General features: G+C 44.1%; 1 protein-coding gene across 2 annotated transcripts in view; it reads right to left on the bottom strand.

The window, feature by feature from the left end:
* The window catches only part of TRAF3 (TNF receptor associated factor 3), a 159,551-nt gene that overhangs the window by 137,776 nt on the left and 1,794 nt on the right, over positions 1-19,981 (bottom strand). The window contains exon 2 of one of the 2 annotated variants that reach the window (XM_053263050.1): positions 18,563-18,699. The exons of the other annotated variant lie outside the window; for it this stretch is intronic. The gene's annotated coding sequence lies outside the window, so the exon portion shown is untranslated. The remainder of the gene's footprint in view (positions 1-18,562; positions 18,700-19,981) is intronic. 2 annotated transcript variants of the gene reach the window in all.

A 19,981-nucleotide genomic window follows, 5' to 3' on the forward strand; every position in this document is an offset into this window, starting at 1 on the left:
TTTAAAACTCTAAACAAGGAGTTCTCAAACATGGGTCCCCTCAACAACATCTGGGGAACCACATTTGAGAACCCTTATTCTAAGCAATTTGGACCACAGATATATTCAGGACCACCTGATCCTGGTTGCATCTGCCCACCTGACAACATCCAGAGAAAGGGTTCTGCAGGGGAGTAGCTATAATTGAGTGGATGGGTTCAAAGTACCCGGGGCCCCCAGCTCTCCCTATTTTCTTCATTATCTCCCTCACTCCGAGTGGAAACACTGCTCATAGAGTGGAAACCACTGCCCCTAGCCCTCCCTATTTTCTTCATTATCTCCCTCACTCCAAGTGGAAACCACTGCTCATCCCTCACCTCCAAGCAACGAACACAGGGGCCCCTCCCGTAGCTACACCCCTGGGGCTCTGCTTCACATCCCAATGCCTGAGGATGCCAACAGGAACTAGGTGGTATCTGGTTCGGCAAGCAAAATCCCCTAAGGTGCGAAGGAGCAAACCTTTCAGATAAGCCCGAAGGGGACAGAATAGAACCAGGAGTAGAGCGGGCGGAAACACATGACAGCTGGTCAAAAAGGTCATATGCCAGTAAGGCAGATAGCACATACAACTACCTGGAGATATTCCAGTCAGTCATTTGACTTTGAAATGGCAGGTGTACACATATCACCCAGATGGAAGTTGAAGCCTCTGTGAGCTATCCAGGAACACTCCACGCACAATTCAGGTTTTTTCTTTGCACTTAATCCAATTGGTGTCTGGGGTTTTAAAATCCACTTTTTGTGTCAGGTTTTTTGGGCAAATTCAAACTAGCAGTAAAGCCTCACAGTAAACCCACGGAACCCACGGTAAAGCTGCTGTCTGTGAAAGATCCAGGTAAGAGACTCAGGACATAGGTGTTTAAATACCAATGCCAGAAGCCTCCGAGCCAAGATAGGTGAGCTAGAGTGCTTGGTTGCTAAGGAAAACATAGATATAGTGGACATGATGGAAACCTAGTGGAGCGGTGAGAATAATCCCGAAACAAAAGCCATTGCAGCTGAGGATTCTGGGAGTTGCAGTCAACAACATCTGGGAATCCCTATTAGAGGGAACACGGATGCCTAGACTAGGATATTCAGAGGTCGAGTTGTTTAATAGAAGTCTTTATTTCTGGCAGCGCTGTTTCTGTTCTAAGTATGTTATTTGTAAAGAGGATAAAGAGATGCCCATTTATTTCAATTATTATTATTATTTTACACAGTCAGACAGGTGTTATTGACTGGTTTGTTTTATGCAGACATCGAGTCCTTCCCAACGACCTGGGATGCCAGAATTTTATTGTCAATGTTGTTGCTATTGTTAGAGATATCGTCGCAGAATATAGGCTGTTCCCAGTAAAGCTGCTTTTTGTAATTGGCTGATGGTGATTTCTGTGGCCCCTATAGTGTTGAGGTGCTCTTCAAGGTCTTTTGGAACTGCACCCAGGGCGCCAATTACCACTGGGATTATTTTGGTCTTCTTCTGCCACAGCCTTTCAATTTCAATTTGTAGATCTTTGTATTTGGTGATTTTTTCTATTTCTTTTTCTTCCATTCTGCTATCCCCTGGTATTGCTATATCGATTATTTTGACTTGTTTTTCTTTCTTCTCGACTACAGTAATATCTGGTGTATTGTGTGGCAGATGTTTGTTTGTAGTCGGAAGTCCCATAATATTTTTACATCTTCATTTTCTTCAATTTTTTCAATGTTATGACCCCACCAATTTTTGGCTACAGGTAGCTTGTAATTTTTGCAGATGTTCCAGTGTATTGTCCCTGCTACCTTGTCATGCCTTTGTTTGTAGTCAGTCTGTGCGATCTTTTTACAACAGCTGATTAGGTGGTCCACGGTTTCATTTGCTTATTTACAAAGGCGGCACTTGCTGCTTGTGGTTGATTTTTCGACTTTTGCTCTTATTGCATTTTTCTTAGTGCCTGTTCTTGCACAGCCAGTATTAAACCCTCTGTTTCTTTCTTCAAGTTGCCATTCTTAAGCCATTGCCAGGTCTTGGTGATGTCTGATTTTCCACTTATATTGTGCAAATATTGACCATGCAGTGGCTTATTTTTCCATTTTTCTGCTCAGTTCTTGACTTGTTCTTTCTTGTAGGCCTGCTTTCTTTCATTGGTGTTGAATAGTTTCGCATTATTGACCATTTGAAGTGCATCTTCTTCACTGTCCTTGATACATTCTTCAAGGCCTCTTTTCTCCTCCTCTACTGCTTGATGGACTTGCAGCATTCCTCTTCCCCCTGAGCTGTGAGGGAGGTATAGCCTATCGACATCACTGCGGGGGTGCAGAGCATGATTGATGGTCATGATTTTCCTGGTCTTATGATCTAGCGTCTCTAGCTCTGCCTGGGTCCACTCTATTATTCCTGCAGTGTATCTGATAACAGGTATAGCCCAGGTGTTTATGGCTTGTATGGTGTTCCCGCCATTGAGTTTGGACTTGAGGATTTTTCTAACTCTCCTAACGTATTCACTTCCTATTTTTCTTTTAACTTCAGTGTGTGCAATGTTATCAGCCTGGAGAATGCCCAAGTATTTGTAATGTTCTTTCTCTTCCAGGTTCTTGATGTTGCTTCCATTGGGCAGTTCTATACCTTCTGTTTTTCTTATTTTCCCTCTGTTCATTATTAATGCAGCACACTTGTCTAGTCCAAACTCCATTGCTATATCGCTACTGAATATACGGACAGTGCTTAGCAGTGATTCGATTTCTGACTGGGACTTTCCATACAACTTCAGATCGTCCATGTACAGCAGATGGTTGATTTGACTTGATGTTTTAGATGTTTGGTATCCAAGGCCTGTTTTGTTTAGTATTTGTGAAAGTGGGGTCATGGCGATTACAAACAACAGAGGGGATAGTGAGTCCTCTTGGAAAATGCCCCTTCTAATGCTAACCTGTCCAAGTGTCTTGCCATTGATTGTTAACTGTGTACTCCACATGCTCATTGCTTTTTTTTTAAAATAAATATCTGAATGTTTTTGTTGACACCAGTTGTTTCTAAACATTTTAGTATCCATGTGTGAGGCAATGAATCAAAGGCTTTCTTGTAGTCAATCCATGCAACACTTAGATTGGTTTTTCTTCTCTTGCAATTTTCTAAAATCATTTTGTCAATCAGCAGCTGGTCTTTTGTGCCTCTGGTGTTCGGGCAATTTCCTTTCTGTTCAACTGGAAGCTGTTTGTTAGTTAATAAGTGTTGCATCACTTCATCTGCTATTATTCCAGTTAATAATTTGAACATGGTTGGCAGGCAGGTTATCGGTCTATAATTACTTGGAACTGCACCTTTTGCTGGGTCTTTCATGATGAGATGAGTTTTCCCAGTTGTTATCCATTGTTCAATATCACCGCCTTGCAAAATGTGATTGAACTGTTTTAATAGTTGTTTATGAAGGCTTGTTAGGTGTTTAAGCCAAAAGCCATGCAGTTCATCATCGCATGGCGCAGTCCAATTTTTGATTTTCTTTGCTCTTTCACTTATTAATTCTGGTGTTATTATTAGATCTTGCATTTGTTGGTTACATTTTTTGACTTCTTTCATCCAGCCTGCTTTTTTATTATAATCTATTGGGTTGTCCCATAATTTCCCCCAGAATTGCACTGTTTCTTCTTTATTTGGTGTTTCTAGGTTTCTTGCAGTTTCTCCTTCTATGCTTTGGTAGAAACGTCTCTGATTCAACTTGAATTGGAGATTCTGCCTGTGTTTTGTAATTCTGGCTTCATATCTGCTTATCTTCTTTGACACTGCTGTTATTTGCTGCTTTATTATTTCCAGGACTTCTCTAATTTTCCTTGAATCTAGGTGTTATTTTTGGATCAGATACTATTTGGTGTTTTCATTCTTCAGCTTCTTGTCTTTCATATCTTTCAATTTACCAGCATCTGATCTAAGCCTGGAGATTTTATTTTCTAATCTAATCTTCCATTTAGGTGATGTACTACTTTCTTTTTTTACAGGTCCACTGATCTTATATCCGAGCTCTTGTGTTGTTATTGTTGCTGCACTGTACATTAGTTGGTTTGTTTCCTGCAAATTCTTGGTTGTTATCTCTGCAAGTGCAGCATTGACATCTTTTAATGCCTGATTAAGTTGTTTTTTGGCAACTGTTTTTAGATTATTATTTCTTGTTTACACAGTCAGACAGGTGTTATTGACTGGTTTGTTTTATCCAGACATTGAGTCCTTCCCAAGGACCTGGGATGGCTGAATTTTATTGTCAATTGTTATAGATATCATCGCAGAATATAGGCTGTTCCCAGTAAAGCTGCTTTTTGTAATTGGCTGATGGTGATTTCTGTGGCCCCTATGGTGTTGAAGTGCTCTTCAAGGTCTTTTGGAACTGCACCCAGGGTGCCAATTACCACTGGGATTATTTGGGTCTTTTTCTGCCACAGCCTTTCAATTTCAATTTGTAGATCTTTTTATTTGGTGATTTTTTTCTATTTCTTTTTCTTCTATTCTGCTATCCCCTGGTATTGCTATGTCGATTATTTTGACTTGTTTTTCTTCTCGACTACAGTTATATCTGGTGTATTGTGTGGCAGATGTTTGTCTGTTTGTAGTCGGAAGTCCCATAATATTTTTACATCTTCATTTTCTTCAACTTTTTCAATTTTATGGTCCCACCAATTTTTGGCTACAGGTAGTTTGTATTTTTTGCAGATGTTCCAGTGTATCATCCCTGCTACTTTGTCATGCCTTTGTTTGTAGTCAATCTGTGCGATCTTTTTACAACAGCTGATTAGGTGGTCCACTGTTTCATCTGCTTCTTTACAAAGGCGGCACTTGCTGTTTGTGGTTGATTTTTCGACTTTTGCTCTTATTGCATTTGTTCTTAGTGCCTGCTCTTGTGCAGCCAGTATTAAACCCTCTGTTTCTTTCTTCAGGTTGCCATTCTTAAGCCATTGCCAGGTCTTGGTGATGTCTGATTTTCCACTTATATTGTGCAAATATTGACCATGCAGTTGCTTATTTTTCCATTTTTCTGCTCAGTTCTTGACTTGTTCTTTCTTGTAGGCCTGCTTTGTTTCATTGGTGTTGAATAGTTTATTATTTCTTGTTTACATAGTCAGACAGGTGTTATTGACTGGTATGTTTTATCCAGACATCGAGTCCTTCCCAAGGACCTGGGATGGCTGAATTTTATCATCAGTACTGTTGGTTATTATAGATATTGTCGCAAAATATAGGCTGTTCCCAGTAAAGCTGCTTTTTGTAATTGGCTGATGGTGATTTCTGTGGCCCCTATGGTGTTGAGGTGCTCTTCAAGGTCTTTTGGAACTGCACCCAGGGCACCAATTACCACTGGGATTATTTCGATCTTTTTCTGCCACAGCCTTTCAATTTCAATTTGTAGATGATGATGATGATGATGATGATGATGATGATGATGATGATGGTGATTAATTCGATTTCTATACTACCCTTCCAAAAATGGCTCAGGGCAGTTTACACAGAGAAATTATAAATAAATAAGATGGATCCCTGTCCCCAAAGGGCTCACAATCTAAAAAGAAACATAAGATAGACACCAGCAACAGTCACTGGAGGTCCAGTGCTGGGGGTGGATAGGGCCAGTTACTCTCCCCTTGCTATTTACCATCCCTCTCCATAATGTCCATCACTAAATCCAGTAATTGTGTCAAATGTCCACTGCCTGGCTTCTAAATTTTGGGGCTAGCTCCTAGATCCAAATAAAATTGGTCAGGGTCTGCTGTTATACTTACTCAGTTTTATATTTCTTCTTTTATCGTATGAACATAGCTTCTAACAGGTTTCTAACTCTACCTAACTTAAGGCTCTAATCCTCCCTTCACCCTCATCCCATGTCCCAAAATGCAAATGCAAAATAACTGCCCCCAAATCCCAATGGACATTTCCCCCAACATTCCACCCTCCAAGCACTCTCCCTCCTCCCTCTCACTCCAACATCACAAGTACACCGTCGAGCAACTACTTAAAACAGCACACCCATTCATGCACTGTTATAAGTAGTTCTGCAACTGTGCTCTTGTGCAGCTCTGCTGGGGCTGCCTCGAGCAACACTGCGTACTTGCGCAACACCCTTGCGCAACACTGCTGGAGCCAGGGCCGGCCTGCCCGCTAGGTGAACTAGGTGGTTGCCTGGGGTGCCAAGCAGAGAGCGGCGCTGACGGCCCAGGTCATGGGTGGGTGGCCGCAAGGCGCCCACAGGCGGCAGCGAGGCAGGTAACAGCACAGGCCGCAGCGTGGCAGCAGGGGGGAGAGCGGACACTGCCCATCCCTGTTGCCCGTTTGCTCTCCTCACCACACCAGGCCGCTTGCTCCTGCTGGTGGCCCACCGCAGTGCATTATAATTGTGTGGCTGCCTCGCACAGTGACATCATTATAACACATCGTGGCAGAAGCGGCAGCCTGCTGTGAATGAGAAGAATCTTCCTTCAAAGTCAAAGGTCAAAAAGACATGGAAGAACAGTACTTAAAACACAACTGTAAGTGGGTGGAGGAGGAGCCCAAGCCTTATGTGGGCCATTAAAGTTCAGCCACTAAATGTTTCTAGAGCTAGATTTGGGATTTCCAATAGTAGCAATAACAATTTCTAGCACATATTAAGACTCCACCTGCACCCTGGTTACCAAAAACCAACTCACATAAAACATGCCTTAACAGTTATTTGGATATTTTCCTAGTGGCATGGTTGCCACTGCGATCCTGAACTACATAGACACCTAATGACATGTTCAGCTACATGTGGGAAATGAACTTGTAGCCCGGTCTGAGGTGATTTTAAAAAGCACCAGAGAAATATCTATTTCGTGTCATGGTTGAAAATCAGCCAAACCATGTAAGCACTGTTTGGTGTCTAACCACATGGTTATTTTCCATGTGTCTAACCTCATGGTTAGACACCTAGGAGGGCTAGGATTCCAGGATTGACCCTTCCACCTGATAACATCTGCATTAGCTCTTAGATCTCTTCTAGACTCTCAGTATCAGGCTTTGGCAAGTCCCCAGGGAAAAGGAATTCTGTATCTGCATCCTATTGTACTGAGGAAGATACTTTTCTCTGCTGTGCATCTTCACCATGTCTGAATCATCTAACAGAAATCTGCCATATAGAATGGGAAGGTCTCCGAAAGCAGGTTCTCCCATGTACCATACTCACATCTGACCATTCACTCAGATATGTCAAAGATCTTTTGCGCTGGACATTTTCTGGTCCTTCACTAGAGCTGGAAAAAACTAACATCCACGTTTTATTCATTCAGTCATTCATTCATTCATTCATTCTCTATACCGCCTGATTTAGAAATCTCCAGGCAGTGTACAAATTAAAACATAAAATAAAAACAAAATAAAACAGTTAAAATTCATAAAACAGATAACATCTCAATAAGTAAAAACACATTAAATTAGATTTCAATGAAAAACCTGGGAAAACAGATACATCTTCAGGGTCCTCCTAAAAGCAAACAGAGAAGGAGATGCTGTTTTCAGCAGGGAGCGCGTTCCAAAGCCCTGGGGCAGCCACAGAGAAGGCCCAGACCCGAGTCATCAACAAATGAGCTAGCGGCAACTGTAACCAGTCCTCTCCAGATAATCTTAATAGGTGACAGGGTTTGCAACAGAGAAAGTGCCCTCTTAAGTACCTTGGACCCAAACCATTGAGGGCTTTATAGCTAATAACCAGCACGTATATTGCACTCAGAAACATATTGGCAGCCAGTGCAGTTCTTCAAAAATCCGTTCAATTTTTATACTGCTCTTCCAAAAATGGCTCAGGGCAGTTTACACAGAGAAATAATATATAAATAAGATGGTTCCCTGTCCCCAAAGGGCTCACAATCTAAATGGTCACAATCTAATTGGAGAGGAAAGCTGGTCTTGTGGTAACAAGCATGACTTGTCCCCTTAGCTAAGCAGGGTCTGCCATGGTTGCATATGAATGGGAGACTAGGAGTGTGAGCACTGTAAGATATTCCCCTCAGAGGATGGAGCTGTTCTGGGAAGAGCATAAGGTTTCACGTTCCCTCCCTGGCTTCTCCAAGATAGGGTTGAGAGAGATTTCTGTCTGCAGCCTTGGAGAAGCTGTTGCCAGTCTGTGAAGACAATACTGAGCTTGATAGACCAATGGTCTGACTCAGTAAATGGCAGCTTCCTATGTTCCTAATGGTCCCTTCAGGTAAACCCAGAGACCAAACTGGCTGCTGCATTCTCTACCAATCTACATTCCTATTCTTGTGGCCACATCATTTTTATTTATTATTTAATTATCGCACATTGTCCCAATGTGGACCACAAAAAAATCAAAATATAACCCCAAAAATATATAAATGTCAAATCCCCCATAAATGTAAGAAGCAAAAGTAATTTTGAGAAGGGTAACCATCAGTGTTCTCTCTGATGTTTTCCATCTGGGTGCGGCATGAGTTTTGTTCTGGTCGGCAGTATCGACGAGACCTCTGGCCCGTGAGGTCTCATGAGACTGGGCCCGTTGTTCTCGAGACAGAGATCTGCACATTTCCACCAAGTGTCAGGACCTTCCTCTGCAGCTCTGCTACAACTGATCTCTTGCTTGTCAGGGTTGCTGTGGGCCACACAAGGGCAGGTACTCATGTAGCCAATGACCACCCCAGCACCAGATGGGAGGGGTGGGCCAGGGTGGAGGGTAATATGTTTTGAGATAATTATCAAGTAAATTTATTCAGCACTGACAAAAATATACTTTTACCACACCTATTCGTACCTGTGCATGCTATACATGTGTGCACCTACGTTTCAAGACCAAATCACTCAGAACCACACTTGCAAGTGGGAACAACAAATGAATCATAAGCTAGACAGAAGCAAGACAAAGTTAAGGGTACCCCAGAAGAGGAAACAGATTCTGAGGCAAAGCTTTTTGGGGGTGGGGGGAGGAGCCATTTGTTTTGTAAGCAGAAGCACAATGTGAAACTATGGTATTTGGCAATCTCAGTGCAATCTCGTTTGCTCAGGGAGTGAAGGCAGTTCCCAGAGAGGGAGAAGGAGGTGGGGAAGGCTATCAACTTGGTTAGCCGGATGACTGGTGTTTGTTGAAATGTGGGCAGAGGTGAGAGAGAGAAGAGAGATAAATATAGATTGAAGAGCAGCTTTATGCCTGTCCTTTTGTCTGCTGTCTTGTGAGTAACACCAGTGCAAGTCTGTGAGGGGCACCAAGCAGGTACTGTAGGTCCAGGTTTGATGGTGGCCGGTCAGGCAATGAGTACTTGCAAAAACTTCCTAGAGATTTGGGAATGGCACTCAAAGCTCAACCGTGTTGAGCTCAACCACGTCCCCCATGGATACAAGGGAATTATCTTCCTTGGATGCTCGTCAGGGTGCTTTCCAGATGGGAACTTAAAATTGCTTCACTATGTATAGGCTTGGTGTGCATTCATAGGAACATAGGAACATAGGAAACTGCCATATACTGAGTCAGACCATTGGTCTATCTAGCTCAGTATTGTCTTCACAGACTGGCAGCGGCTTCTCCAAGGTTGCAGGCAGGAATCTCTCTCAGCCCTGTCTTGGAGATGCTGCCAGGGAGGGAAATGGGAACCTTCTGCTCTTCCCAGAGCGGCTCCATCCCCTGAGGGGAATATCTTGCAGTGCTCACACATCAAGTCTCTCATTCATATGCAAACCAGAGCAGACCCTGCTTAGCTATGGGGACAAGTCATGCTTGCTACCACAAGACCAGCTCTCCTCCCACCGATCTGGGTTTGGCACCATCTTGCATACAACAACAGCAAGGTGCCATGCGCACAGCCACAGCCTGTACTCTTATCTAGACATTCCAGGTTTAAAGCATTGTATGTGGGTGATAAAATAGTAGCTGATTTTTTATTTTATTTTTTAGTTAGAACAGTTTGCAGGCAGTTTGCAGGGTTTACTCAGAAGTAAACAATTTAGTTCAATGCGTTTCCTCCCAGGTAAGAGTGCATAGGATTGCAGCTATACTTTCCCCTCTGTGCCTTTTAGGTGTGTCCGTGTGTTTGTGTGTGTATCTGTGTGTTTTATGATCATTATTGTAATTGAAATGACCTGTTTGCTTCTTGGTCTAGGGAGACAGCTTGTCTATGTGTTTTGCTTTGGTGCTCTGTTTCTTGCTCCTGCTCAACAATGCCAGTGGTACCAGCAGTACTAAAAACAAAATAGCCATTAATATTCTTTTTTGCAAGAGCCTGGTGTGCAAATTCAAATTTACTGGGTGGGGGGGAGGAGGGGAAGGAAAGCCATCATAACACCCACCCCCTCCTCTCCCCTCAAAGCCTCCGTGCAGGAGGAAGTGGTGTATAATCTGATGGCCCTCTAACTGGCTTCAAAAAGTTAGGGCTTGCCATTAGATTTTACACCATTTCCTCCCATGAGGTCTGGAAAGCATTCAGGAGAGCCTTCAAGCCCCATCTTTTTAGCCTGGCTTTTAATAATACCTAATAATACCTATCTGGGTTCTGCAGGGAGAGCGGGCTTAGCGGATGAGCAGGGAGCCGTCCCACACAACTACTAGCTCAGTCACGGAGCTGGTAGGGGCGGCAGGGATTGGGGGCTGCCTGGCCCCCAAAGGTCCCAGGATTCTGGGGAGACCCTTGAGGCCGGGAGGCTAGTTGTAGCCTCCCAATCGGGGGTCTACTCGTGTGTCATCATGGTGCCGAAAAGCGCCATGGCAGCACATGATCAATAAAACAGGGTTAGTGGAGCGAGTGCTCCGCTAACCTCGTTTTAGGGGAGGGGTTCTTAGGCGGGCTAGCCGGTGGTTCTCATGATGGAGAGAAACCAGGCTAAGGGAGCACAGCCCAGTTTCTCTCCATCGTGAGAATAGCCTCCTAGTAGTTTTACTGATATCTAGTTTTAATTTTAAAGAGTATTAATCTGGTTTGAATTTTTTTTTTAATTTAATTGTTCTATTATGTGTGTTTTTTTAATTTTAATGTAAACAGCTCTGATCACTTTAGGATGGGCAGTATATTAAATAATAAAAAATAAAATAAAATATGTGTCAGGAGACAAGGAGGAGTGGGAGGGGACTGATTGGGAACTAGGGAGGACAATTCAACATAGCATCAACTGTCTGAGCCTTTCTGAGTACAATAATAGAGCACCTAACCAGGTGGGATCCAGGCCAGCAAGGAGGAAAAGTGACTGCTGTTCTTCCACATCTGGAAAATGCACCCAGGTAGTCTGAACCTGAGAGTGCTTTTAGGGTTTTTCCAATAAGGTTTCCCAATTGGCCTACAAAGGCAGGAAAGTTCAGAGTACAAATGAAATCTTCTAGCCCAGGGTCTGGAAGAGATGTGTGGGTGGGGTGGCCTTCACCCAGAAGGATGCAAAGACAAAAGGGCTCTGTTACACCCAAGCCAAGGATCTGAATTGACGTTGGGCTTGAATCGTCTCTTAGGGAGTGGCTGTGCTGTTTGCCAGGGACAGTCCTCTGTCTCAGAGCCCTGGTTTTTGCTCTCTCTGGCTTCTTTAGGAAAGCAAGGAACTCAGGGTAGGTGCACCACCACTTTAGCTGGCTTGCACTGGGTCAACATGCGTGGTCCAGCTGTTTGAGCCAAATGGAGGCCGTTTCCCTCCTCACACCAACTGCTTGTCTTGCACAACTGGGCTTAGTCTTGCTCAGCACAGAAGCCAACGTTTCTGGGGCAGAAGGGTGGCTGCGATACTCACTTTGAAATCTACAATTGTTTTGTGGTTAGGTCAATAAACAGTAAATAACCATGGGCTTGATTGTAAAGATGCTATTTGTGCAATAACTAGATTAAGGTAGAAAGAATGAAGAAGGTATGGAAAATACAGAAAACAAGTATGGGCCCGTGGCAAAATGGCACGGTAGTTGCTAGCAATGCTTTTCTGACAGCTCCCAGGAGCCCCTTCATTTGTATTTAAGTCTCCAGGCTTGGATATCTCACTCTTGACATGCTCAGGAACCTGACAGCATCATGAGCTCTCCGTTTATGGGACAGGTCACTTAGTTGACAGTGGGCCAGTGGCCTCTAGATTTGGCTCCTAACAAGCAAATTGGAAAGGGGAGCAGATGCACGCCCTCCGTATGCTGGGATACCCTAAGTAGACCCCAGAAGTTAACTAAAAGCAGATGAACTTCCAGTCAAGGTCACTCTGCCCTCAGGGTGAACTGCCTCACCTTCCCTTCCTTTCGCAAAAGATAGCAGCGAGCTAATGTGCCAATTAACTCAGCAGGAAGAACACAGATAAGGTTAAGATAAGTGCTTTCTCCCCCTTCACAAAAGAGTTTGAGTCAGTGATAAAAGACCTAAGAGATGCACCCATTAAAAGTACTGATTGGATTATTGGACCTTCTGTCTATGCAGATTTCCTCTTCTCATGTATGTGCACTCTGTTTTCATGACAAAAGCTTTGGCATGCCTTGGAAATTCCCACATTGTTGCATGCAGGAAGAAAGATCAGCAACCATGGAATCCTTGCCAGTTCCACCCAACACACCTATGCAACAAAAACAGACCATTGGGATGTGCCCCCAGGATATGTTTTGGATTATAAGAAGCCCCATTTCATGATCCAATGTGCTCTTTGCGTGCCATTCACCTTGGAGTCACCAGCTGCTGCTTGGGCAATTTACTGTCCACAGACCATGCCAGGCTGGGTTCAGTTCTTCGTACCACACGTCAGATCGGCTTTCTTGCCCAGCCTGATCTGCCCAGTCTTCCTTGCTAACATAGGAAGCTGGTTCCATGGAGGAAGCACCCTCATGGATTCACCTCTATCTCCTACACATTATCTATAATATAAAGCTGTTTGGGCCTTACTGATTGACTGGTTGACATGAAATTCCCAGACCAAACCACAAAATAGAGAAAAATTAGAGTTGTCCGTTTTGTTTTGTTTTCTGTTTTGTTTTTGGCCCGAATCTGAAACACCCCCATTTTGTTCTTTGTTCGAAATCAGCCAATCCAAAACACCCCAATTTTGTTCTTTGTTCGAAATTGCAAAATCCAAATCTGAAGTTTTTGGATTTTAAAAAATGGCCCCGGGGGGAACTAGTGGGTGGGGGTGGTAGTTCCCAATGGGTGGAAATTACCACCCAAATTTCAGAGGAATTGGGCAAAGGGCTGATTTTGGGTGAATTTTTGAAGTATAGGATTTTTCGCATAGGGAAGAATGGAGGTTTCAGCAAAAGTATAGCTTCATGTTGGGGGGAAAGGGGTGGCCCAGAGCAGAGTATGGTGGGTGGTAGTGTCCAGTAGGAGCAAGGAAGCTGCCAGACTTATTTCAAAGGAATTGGGCAGAGGGCTGATTTTTAAAGATGTAATGGAGTTTGCACATCTGTAAAGTTCTTCCCCATAGGGAATGATGGACCTCCATAATTCCTGCCCCATAACTGCACTTGGAGGGCACCAGGGTGGCCCAGAGTGAGTGGTGGTGGTGTAGAGCACATAGGGTGCCAACCACCCCCATGGGTTGCTAACCCATGGGGTACTGGGTTCTGTTGTTTCGGAGATGTTTTGAGTGTAGATTCAGATTCTCTGGTAGCAAATGAGAGTGGATTCATGGTTTGTTGTTGAAAATCTCATATGCTACCAGAGAATCTACACTCAGAACACCTCAGAAACAACAGAACCCAGCACCCCATGGGTTAGCAACCCATGGGGGTGGTTGGCACCCTATGTGCACTACACCACCACTTGCTACTGGCCACCCCAGTGCCCCCCAGGTGGAGTTATGGGTCTGCTGAAACCTCCATTATTCCCTAGGGCGAAAAAAACCTTAAAGAAGCATAAACTTCAACAATTCCTAAGAAATTAGCCCTTTGCCCTATTCCTTTGGAATCTGGGTTGTGGCAGGCACCCCTTGGGGCACTGCCACCCAACCCACTGTTCTGCCCCTAGGCCCTCTTTCTGCCCCGAATCTGCCCCAAAGACATGTCAACTTCAGAAATTCTTTAAAAATCAGCCCTTTTCCCAATTCCTTTGGAATTTGGATGGCAGCAGGCACCCATTGGGGCACTACCACCTGACCCACTCTTCTGCCTCCAAAGCCCCCTTTCTGCCCCAAATCCACCCCAAATAACATCAACATCACACATTAACAACAGCAGAGCTTTGGAAAAAATCAAGCAGGTTTCCAAGGGTCATGCACATCCACATCCCCCCCTGCCCAAAATGCAATTGATCTACACACAACAGTGTGAAACAACAACAATGAAATGCACACTGCCCCACTGGCCAATGAGGGTAAATGCACACTGCCCCACTAGCCAATGAAGGTAAAATTTGCCCTTAAATTTGCTTAAAAGGAATAAGGAGGCAATTGTCAGCAGATCAGCTCATGCTTTTGCTGGCCAATCTGCGAGCTGGATGGGCTTGAAATTCAAACAGATGACAAAACTCAAAATGGAGACTGAAGGAGAAAGACTTTTTGCGATTGCAATATGGAGTTCCAAAACAGCCTAAACAACAAAATGTTTTGTATCCGAAACAGGGACGTTTTGTTTTGGCAACAAAATTTTCTGTTTTGAGCATTGGGTGTTTTGTTTTGGCTACAAAACAGCCGAAATGGCCTGTTTTGTACACAAAACATTTTGTATCCGAAATGAAACGCACATCCCTAAGAAAAATGCAATTTTCGCAGGTAGCTTGCAGACCTTGCCCAGACTACTAAAAAATCCGAAACCCCCGGAAAATGCAGAAATGCTCTCCCATTGGACAGCAGGGTTATGAGAGCTAGGGAAACAACTGTGTCACAGCGACATAAGACGTTAATATGCTTGCAAACGGCAAGCCATTTCCCTACTATTAATAGAAAGGCTTCAGACCCATAGAGGAGCCATGAACACTTCTTGGCCGGGGGAGGGGGGATTGCTCTGTGTGTGTGCATGAATATGTATATGCATATGTGTCTCCTCTCCTCTCCTCTCCTCTCCTCTCCTCTCCAGAGAGGAGAGCTGGTCTTGTGGTAGCAAGCATGACTTGTCCCCTTAGATAAGCAGGGCCCACCCTGGTTGCATATGGAAGGGAGACTAGAAGTGTGAGCACTGTAAGATATTCCCCTTAAGGGATGGAGCTGCTCTGGGAAGAGCAGAAGGTTCCAAGTTCCCTCCCTGGCATCTCTAAGATAGGGCTGAGAGAAATTCCTGCCTGCAGCCTTGGAGAAGCCGTTGCAAGTCTGTGAAGACAATACTGAGCTAGATAGACCAATGGTCTGACTCAGTATATGGCAGCTACTATGTGTTTAATTGATTTATTCCAGATAAATGCAAAGTAAATTAAAGTGTGCCGTCAAGTCAGTTTCGACTCCTGGTGCCCACAGAGCTCTGTGGTTTTCTTTGGTAGAATACAGGAAGGGTTTACCATTGCCTCCTTCCACTCAGTATGAGATGATGCCTTTCAGCATCTTCCTATATCGCTGCTGCCCAATATAGGTTTTTCCCATAGTCTGGGAAACATGCTAGCAGAAATTTGCAGATAAATGTAGCTGAGTGTAAATCCAAGCTTGGTTCAACTAAAGGGCAGAGTAAGCCAACCGCCATCTAAAGTTCTCTGCATAGGAACCAACATACTCTTTGGCTACTTCAGTGGAGTAGAATGTACAAAATGATAAGGCTTGGGTTTGCAATTAAAACATTAAAAAAATAAAATAAAGGCAACTCTTGTTCATGAAACTCAGTGATTTTATACCTTTGCCCCAATGGAAGAGAGTCGTCCAACTGGGCAAGATGCCAGGATCTAGTACAGCGATATGCAAAAATGACATGGTATATTGGCAGGCTGCATTAGCTAAGAAAGGAGTCTGCATTGTCTCAGTGCTTGTATAATCTAATGTTGCTAACAATACATTGCATGAATGGAAGTTCCACTTAGCAGATATTTGAAAATACTATTTACATTGTATTATGCTTGTGACAGTGAGTGAAACCTCTGGCTCTGATTGGCTGAACTATGTGTTGGCACAGAATGCTTGGCGAACTAAACCACTTCCTTTGCAATTTATGTGAGGGAAGAGAACATTGTCTTTTTGGCTGGGATGAAAGCCTCACATCAAGGTAGGTTGAGGAATGAGAAGAGGTGTAACAATATAGAGAGGCAAAGGGACAGGAAGCCCAGAAGCCAGGAGGTTGAAGGACGGGTGAAGAATAGGGGATGGATTGAGAAAGAGGAACCTGGAGGAAGAATAGGATAGAGGGCTTGAGGGAAAAGATAGAGAAGACAGTGGCTTAAAGCAAAAAGGAGCTAATCAGGAAGGGGCTTTTGTAGGGTATGGGAAAGAGGTAAGACTGTTGAGGAAGGCTGGTGAAGAGGCCAGGGTAGCTAAAGGGAGTGGCTGCTAGCTAGTTCTAGAGTCTAGGCCATGGCTGCACAAAATAAGCCCTCCATGTATGGTTGGACTACACCTCCCATTATCCCTGATCACTGGATACTATGGCTGAGGATGATGGGAGTTGTAGTCCAACAACAGTTGGAGGGGCTTGTGCAGCCGTGATCTAGGCCCTAGCAAGAAGTATGCCAGTTGTGCGTTCTACTACTGACACTGCAGCATCGTGTCAGGAAGCGGTCACTGGGGGCACAAGTCCAAAGCCAGGACTGGGAGAATCAGGAACACACCAGGGTCATGCCAACCAAGTAGACAGTCAGGACTGGAGCCAGTCAAGTCAGAATCTGAGAACCTGTAACATGTCAGAAATCAAGCCAAGTTGTCACCAGAGCCAGTGGGTCAGACAGAAGCCTGGAACACACCAAACGTCAAACGAAAGAGTAGGCAGGAACAAGACTGCACAAACAGACCTTGATACTGAGGCAAGGCCTACCTCAACCAGGAAACCTTTCATATTTCCTACTACAGGAGAAGCCACCTAATGGCACAGCGGGGAAATGACTTGAGTAGCAAGCCAGAGGTTGCTGGTTCGAACCCCCGCTGGTATGTTTCCCAGACTATGGGGGGAAACACCTGTATTGGGCATCAGCAATACAGGAAGATGCTGAAAGGCTTCATCTCATACTGCGTGGGAGGAGGCAATGGTAAACCCCTCCCGTATTCTACCAAAGAAAACCACAGGGCTCGGTGGGCACCAGGAGTCGACACCGACTCAACAGTACACTTCACCTTCACAGGGGAAGGCCAATGAGTGACCCCAAGGGACTTGCCTGGGACATTAGAAGCCTAGTAGTCTGTCTGCAGCGCAGCAGACTGCCACATGGGGCAGCGAAATTTAGGGCCACACAACAGGCAGAGCATGACACATGGTAATCTAGCAAACCAGGGGAGTGGGGGATGACAACGACCAAAAATGACAAGGGGGGTGATGCATTTGACAATATTGACTTGAATTCACTTGGTTGAATCCTTTGGTTGTGGGCTTCTAGTAACCCCATAATCCAGTCCCACGTTGCAATGTCCCTGGAATTCCAAGTAGTTAACATAGCTCTGAAACAATGGCATCCAACCAGCAAAAGCAAAAAATGTCCATGCTGGACACCTCTTTATCAGCAGCAGAAAAATGCTAAACTAAACTTTAAAAACCAGAGTTTACAAGATGCCCAGACAAATAACTTAGGCGTAAATCCATTCTTTTTCAAGCTAAGGGAAAAAAGAGTGGGTCACATGCCATGCCCCCCAGGTCAGACATTCAACCAGAGGGATTCAACCAGTCAGAGTAAATAAACTCAGATGGCGAGGCGACAATTGCAATTCACAACGTAAAACAAAGAGTAAATAGAGTGCAACCACTGTGACCGAGGGCAGACAGAAAGAGAGAGACGTTTCTACTCTGGCACCCAGAAAATGAAGAGCGATGACAAGTATGTCTTCTCACACTATCATAATCACAGACATAAGATTTCCAATTAAACAGGAAGAAAGAATCCCCATCCCAAAACTGTAAGGAGTTGGGGGTGGATATCTCATGGTGGAAGATTCAGAACATTTATAATCTGGAAGAGGAGGACCCATAGATATGCCAGGCACCAGTCCATATTCGGATAAATATTGCACACACAAATCTCTTATCATCGATTTACTCAGTACTTTAATATTCTCTGCCAAACGCACAAACTGTTTATGTGGAAAAAGCATACCTGGCTGCAGCAACTGGAGAGGTGAGACAAGGAGGCCCACATCAGGGAAACCAGGGAACAACTACTGTGTTGTTGTTATGACTATTCTTTATTATTAATATACCACTTTTCAACAAAAAGCTCTCAAAGCACTTTACGTAGAAAATAAATAATGAGAAGATGGTTCTCTGTCCCCAAAACACTCACAGTTAAAACACACACACAACCATATGGTACCAGCAACAGACACTGGGATGCTGTGCTGAGGCTGAATTGGGCCAGTTAATGAAGCACATAATTAATATATGGAATTCTTTGCCATGGGATGTGGTGATGGCCACTAGCTTGGGTGGCTATAAAAGGGGCTTAGACAAATTCATGGACAGGTCTGTGTCTATTAGTCTAGTGACTATAGGCCACCTCCAGCCTCAGAGGCACGGTGCCTCTCAAAACCAGTTGCAGGGGAGTAACAGAAAGAGAGAGGGCATGCACATACCTCTTCCCTGTGGGCTCCCCAGAGGCATCTGGTGGGCCACTGTGTGAAACAGGATGCTGGGCTAGATAGGCCTTGAGCCTGATCCAGCAGGGCTGTTCTTAAGTTCTTAGTGATGTCTGATGAAACAAAAATTATATCTGTGACAAAAGATTCATTCATAAAGGTCAGCATTAGATGTTGCAATCCAGGAGCAATGAACATGTATAAATAACTGGAGAAATATGCAGCCTTTGCTACACTTCTGCAATTAAGCAGAAGTCAATGACTGACACCCAAACTAACAAAGCCCTCCTCAATATGTCCCTGAGGGTCACACAGCCCTCAGGGACATATGTTTGGGCTGGTTTACCTGATTAAAAGCAATGCCCAGTAACCTAAAACCTGGGATTCCTGGCAGGCACTTGCTCCTGCAGAGCGTGTCACATGGGAAGCAAAGAAACCTCTCGGTCCCAGGCTGGCAGTGCACCAACCTGACATTGTACTGACTTAGGTAATTACGATTTGAAGTCAGACTGCTGAAGCTGGTTAAATGTCGGTTAGTGTGCGGCCAACCTGGGATCTGGAGGGTTGTGGGGTGGGTTTTTTTTTTTTTTTTTTGCTTCTAACACAACATGCTCCATGGGAGCACACACCCACTGGGAATCCTGGATTCGCAACTACTGAGTATTACTTTTAACTGTGTGAACCAGATCACAGTGGACTTCAGAAGGAAGGGGAGATTGACAAAAATTACCCTACTCCTAAAGCACACTTTCACCTTTCCACTTTGTTACTCTAGTTGTCAGCCAATGAATTTTTATATTTTTGTTTCATGGAGCAAGGGCATGGTCAACTGCATTCATCAAGTTTGAGAGAGACGCTCCATTGTCCATCTTTCCTGGCATTCAAAGGCCTAGAGTCGTTAATCCAAAACAATAGCAACAATAACATCTACCCCTCATTCAGAGATTCCAGGCAGCCTGGGCTTCGTTGCAAATTGGTGAAAACTATTGAAATGGAGTACCATGGGGAGCAATAGATAAACCACTAAACTAAATAGATTATCTTTCCTCTGAGGTAAGATTTTGGCATGTTAGAAAACTGCCAACAAGTTCGTTGAAAATCAAACACAGACATGCTGTGCAATGCTGTTCTGTTTTAAAATACCATCTGCTGTTTTATAATTGCACTAGAGAAATGTATCAATGTGACACTCCATTTCTAAAACAAATGCACAACAAGACAAAGAAAACAAATGGTGGTGAAAATGGCGGCGGGGTGGGTTTGATTTCTTTAATTTAAGGAATCTGCACACATTCAAGTCTGAGAACAGTTTGCTGTGATACTTGAGAACCAACAGCAAAACATAGTGGCCAACATACTGCACAACATTATGTGCATGTTGCAATGTAATGTTTGTGTAGTTGTGCAAGTGCACTT

Source organism: Hemicordylus capensis, chromosome 1 (genome assembly GCF_027244095.1).
Source record: "Hemicordylus capensis ecotype Gifberg chromosome 1, rHemCap1.1.pri, whole genome shotgun sequence".
NCBI classification, from domain to species: Eukaryota; Metazoa; Chordata; class Lepidosauria; order Squamata; family Cordylidae; genus Hemicordylus; species Hemicordylus capensis.